Source organism: Ornithorhynchus anatinus, chromosome X3 (genome assembly GCF_004115215.2).
Source record: "Ornithorhynchus anatinus isolate Pmale09 chromosome X3, mOrnAna1.pri.v4, whole genome shotgun sequence".
NCBI lineage: Eukaryota > Metazoa > Chordata > Mammalia > Monotremata > Ornithorhynchidae > Ornithorhynchus > Ornithorhynchus anatinus.
The window spans coordinates 19,388,026-19,393,738 of NC_041751.1; positions in this window are offsets into that span (position 1 = coordinate 19,388,026).

Genomic DNA, 5,713 nt, shown 5'->3' on the forward strand with positions numbered 1-5,713 from the left:
TGCATGATACAAAGTCCTCTTTTCCGATTCCCACAATTTGGATTATAAAGACCAGAGGTGGTGCTGACAGGGATCCCAAACAGTTGCCTGATTTTATGTGTCCTCGCCTTCTGCTGCTGATGAATGTTCCATAGAGCCTCTTGAGACCAAAGCTGGCTCTGCCAAGAAATAGGAGATATTGTCCAATTCTATATTATGTTTATACACTAAAGGAGCTGGCTTTTACAATTAGGTGTTAGAATCAGCATGCATTTTTAAATTTTCTCTCCTGAAAGAGAGTCCTGACTAGAGGAGCTGGGTCTCGGTCATGGGTCATTCTTTCACTGCTAAGTATATTATGAGAAAAACAATAGAATTGACAGAATTATGACTTTTCTACCTTCTTTCTGTTTCCCTGCATCCATAAAGTGCTTTCTACTAAAAATAATGGCCCTGGGTCTCCATAACCCACAGGCTACCTGTTTTTTTCTTCTTGGGCTAAACCTTCTTAGCTTCCTGCATCTGCAGAACAGGCAGAATGGTCTTTAAGAGACATCCAGGAACCAGAGGAGGCCTCAGGGCTACAGAGTCACCAAATTCAAGGGGGAGGAGAGGGGGAAGTTAATTGCCCCAGTGCACACAAACTAAACTATACATTTTAACTGTACATTTTATCGTCCTTAGAAATCAACTCCACTGGGCTTACATCTGGGATTCCCTAAGTCCTCCAGATTCCCTAGCTGTTACCTAGCATAGATGCTAGGGAAACAAAAAAAATCACACTAAAATAGTGGTAAAGGAATATCTCTCTTTGCTTTCACAGATGAATCAGAGGTGAAAAATAGGTTTAAACTCTCCTTCCCTCAAAAGTCCATACCTTCTCCCTTCCCTTGAATTCTTACCTTGTACATTAATTTTTTTCTTGAAACAAGAGGATTTCTCTTATCATATTCCCCACTGACCTGGAGACGTCTTGGCGGAGGTCCCAAGGACTGATGAGTCAGGGATGTTCCAGGATGGTTATCAGCAGCCTGGTGAATTCGAGAGGACGCTGGTCCACCTGCCTAGGAACAGTGGCCTCGGAGCTTGGGGGAGCTGTTTGACTAAGAGAGTATTTGGAGAGGCTTAGGGAAGACAAAGAAAGGGATGGGAAAAAGGGAAAAACAGAGGAGAGAGATGAGGCAAAAAAAGGAGGGTGAGCAGAAAGGAAAAAGAGGGGAAAATCTGGAGTCCCCCAGTATTTCCATACCCTTCCACTCCTCCCTTCAACGGTGCTCCCACTAAGGATCGGGGTCACCTAGTGACAGTGCTGCTGGGGGTTCAGACCTTCAGTCCCCACCTTCTCACACCCAGTTTCCCTGCTCCCCCTCACCAGGCTGCCCCTGCTTCCCCTCTGCAAAATGGGGCTGCAGGGACAACTGCCAGGCCAGCAATGCAGACGCTCTCACGTGACTCCACTTTCCGAGGATGCGCTCTCATTCCACCTGCATCTTCATTTTTCCACCAAATCACTTTTGAAAAAGCACACAGAATAAGTTGGTCCATAAATAAAATTCCCCAAACACCCAAATTTAGTTGACTTCATTGTCTTAAGTTTGTGTCATAAATTAAACTCTCCCTCCCTCAAAAATGCATACTTTCTCCCGTTCCCTAAATCCTTTACCTTGAATACTTATTTTTTCCTTGAAAAAAGAGGATTTCTCTTACTGTTTTTTTCCACTGACCTAGAGCCACCTTGGTGGAGGTCCCAAGGACTGATGAGGCAGGGGTGTCCCGGGAAGGTTATCAGAAGACTGGTGAATTCCAGAGGAAGCTGGGTCCACCTGCTTAGGAATGGTTGCTTCGGAATCTGGGGGAGCTGTTTGACTAAGAGAATATTTGGGGAGGTTGAGGGAAGACTGAGGCATGGAAAAAATAGAGGAGCGAGGTGAGGCAAAGAAAGGAAGGTGAAACAGAGAGGAAAGGAGGGGATAACCTGGAACACTCCTCCCCCCAGAATCCCATCCCCTTCCACTGCTCCTTTCAATGATGCTCCCACTTAGAATCAGGGATCAATTAGTGGCAGGGCTCTGACTTGCAACCTCACCACCTCACTTCCCATTTTCCTGCTCCCTCTTACCATGCTGCCCCTGCTTACCCGTGTAATATGGAGATGCAGGAACAGCTGCCAGGCCAATGATGCAGACAAAAATCAAACTAATCCTTCACTACTCAGGGATGTTCTCTTGCTCCACCTGTAACTTCACCTCATTCTTCCTTGATGCAAGAAGGCCGATGATACTCTCCTGCTGGAGGAAACAGTTATTCTCCCCACACATTTTGAAGTAGAAAAGCCCCACAAGGTGTGACTGTACCAGGCTGACTCTCCCTTTACCCCAGTGTCCACTCAAGGATAATTACTTGTGACAATCTCCTTTTGCACCCCGTCATTCCTCTCTGTTCAGTCATCACCAGTGGCCTGCTCTGCCGTCCCCAGGGGAAACCACCTGCCATTTACCACAACTCCATGTCAGGATCTGCTGCTCTTTTCCTGCTCCCACAGTTTGGGCCATAAAGACCAGAGGTTGTGACTGGGACCCCAAACAGTACCCTGATTTCCACGTGTCCTCTTTTCTACAGCTGAGATGAACATTCCATTGAGCCTTGAGACCAAAGTTGGCACTGAGGAGGAATAGAAGTTATTGTCAATTTCTCTATTAGGTGAATACAAAGGAGCTAGCTTTTAAAATCATGAGTTTGCATTTTTTGTAACTTTCTCTCCTAGACAAAAACTTAGTTAACATTTAGTACCCACGAGAGGAGCTGGATCCCGGTCATAAAAAAATATTTTCCGGCAAATTAAATTGGGAGAGGGGAAAAAAAAAAGGAGGGACAGGGACTGTGTCCAGCTTAATTAACTTGTATCTACCCCAACACATTGAACAGTGTTTGACACATGGTAAGTTTTGTAATTGCATTAGTAAAAAGTGACTCTGTAAAAGAAGCTGCCCAAAACACTCATTCTCGAAGAGGAATTTCTCGAGACCTTTTCAATGGTATGATCTATTTTGATAACGTTTCTGCGCCCTTAATCGTTGGCAATTTTTTTTGAGGTGTATGACTGAGTTTTAGAGTCTGTTTACAGACTTAAATGACTAAGCATGGCTTAGGAAATTTCATCTTGGAAATTACTGAAAAAAATAGTCTTGCTTGGCTAAAAAGGAAAAATTACTCATAAATTTATAGCCTCCTTCCATCAGAGTAAGGCTTGGAGGCACTTTATTTTTTGGTCAGTCGTCTGTTTTTCCTTCTGGTTATTTTATTCTTACGTTTGCAAAAATCCCTCAGTTCCTCCTTTTCCTGAGGGCTGGCTTTCTCCTCACAGAATTTTCAAGGTGTTTACCTTTTTGTTCACGATACCTGAGTGAAACCCATTTTGTTCTTACCTATCGCTAACTCCAGTGAGTGACTTCACAAGCCTTGAAAACCCGGAGCCCCTCCTTCCCACTGAGCCCGAGCCAAGGGCTAGTCTGTGAGGAAAATCTTTCAGAGATTGATTTCTCCTGACCTAAAAGAAGAGGTGGGGAACAAAAGAGTGCTGTTCAGACTGGACTGTATGGAAAACATTCGCAAATCTCTTGAAAAGGAAGGCGTTCGATTCTATTTATTGCTATTGTTCTTGTCTGTCCGTCTCCCCCGATTAGACTGTACGCCCGACAAAGGGCAGGGATTGTCTCTGTTACCGATCTGTACATTCCAAGCGTTTAGTACAGTGCTCTGCATATAGTAAGAGCGCAATAAATACTATTGAATGAATGAATGACTAACCCAGGACCTAGCCGCCTACTGGCTTCAGAGTTCTTAGTAGTAATCTTTTTTTTCTTTCAGAATGTTTTTTGCTTACCGTGTACCTTGCCATGGTGGCTTGCAAGAGACGCCCTCCGTCCTTTTGGCCTTCTTCTGTCCGCCTCATCCGCCCTCGGAACCTGCGACATGCGGCAACCCTCCTGCATCCGCAAGGAAAGCTCCTCTGAGAGGAAAGGGGGCGGAGCCTGTGGGAAAGGGGGCGGAGTCTGAGAGAAATGGGGCGGGTCTGACGGGGCGAGGGGCGGGGCATCTGGGGAGCGAGCGTCCGGGGCCCATCATAATAATAATAACGTTGGTATTTGTTAAGCGCTTATTATGTGCAGAGCACTGTTCTAAGCGCTGGGGTAGATACAGGGTAATCAGGTTGTCCCACGTGAGGCTCCCAGTTAATCCCCATTTTACAGATGAGGGAATTGAGGCACAGAGAAGTTAAGTGACTTGCCCACAGTCATTGTCCTCTCTTTGTTCCCGCCTGAATTAACGACCCCCAACTGAATTCAATTGAATTTAGTGAGCCCTTACGGTGTGCAAATAATAATAATGTTGGTATTTGTTAAGCGCTTACTATGTGCCAAGCACTGTTCTAAGCGCTGGGGTAGACACAAGGGAATCAGGTTGTCCCACGTGGGGCTCACATTCTTAATCCCCATTTTACAGATGAAGCAACTGAGGCACCGAGAAGTTAAGTGACTTGCCCAAAGTCACACAGCTGTCAAATGGCCAAGCACCGGGCTAAGCGCTTGGGAGGGTTCACGATAACAATAAACGGACGCATTCCCTGGTCACAACGCGCTTACAGCCCAGAGAGGGAGACGGACATTAATATTAATATAAAGGAACTACAGATATATACGTAAGTGCTGTGGGGCTGGAGGGTGCGGATGAATTAAAGCAGCAAGTCAGGGCCTCGCAGAAGGGAGTGGGAGAAGAGGAAAGGAGGGCTTAGGTGCGAGGGTGTGGAGAGTGATGTTCTTATTGTTCATTCAATAGTACTTATTGAGCGCTTACTATGTGCAGAGCACTGTACTAAGCGCTTAGAATGCACAATTTGGCAACAGAAACAATCCCCGCCCAATGACGGGTTTACAGTCTAATGCGGGGAGGCGGACAAAAACAAGACAACATAATCATGATAAATAGAATCAAGGGGATGGACATCTCATTAACTAAATAAATAGATTGTTCTTTGATGCTCTGGATGCCCGTCTACTTGTTTCGTTTTGTTGTCCGTCTCCCCCTTCGAGACCGTGAGCCCCTTGTTGGATTGTCTCTATGGGTTACCGAATTGTGCTTTCCGAGCGCTTAGTACAGTGCTCTGCACACCGTAAGTGCTCAGTTACATACGATCGAATGAATGAAATGAATGAATTTGAGGAGGGAGGGTGTTCCAGTCCAGAGGCAGGACATGGGAAAGAGGTCGGCGGTGAAACGGATGAGGCCCTCCTGCTCCCCATCCCACACTGACCCAAGTAATAGAAAGCACAAAGTATTTTATCATTTTAATTCTATCTTTAATTGTTATTGATTATTTTGATGCTTTAAAATGACTTCCAGCTCCACTGCCCCAGCCCCTCTCCCATCCCCTCTGCTCCCGACCCAACCCCTGCCCCTCTGCTCCCGCCCCAGCCCCTCTGCTCCCGCCCCAACCCCTGCCCCAGTCCCTCTGCTCCCGCCCCAGTCCCTCTGCTCCCGCCCCAGTCCCTCTGCTTCCGCCCCAGTCCCTGCCCCAGTCCCTCTGCTCCCGCCCTAGTCCCTCTGCTCCCGCCCCATCCCCGCCCCAGCCCCTCTGCTCCCGCCCCAACCCCTGTCCCAGTCCCTCTGCTCCCGCCCCAGCCCCGCCCCAGTCCCTCTGCTCCCGCCCCCCCGCTCCGCTTCCGATTTAGCGCCT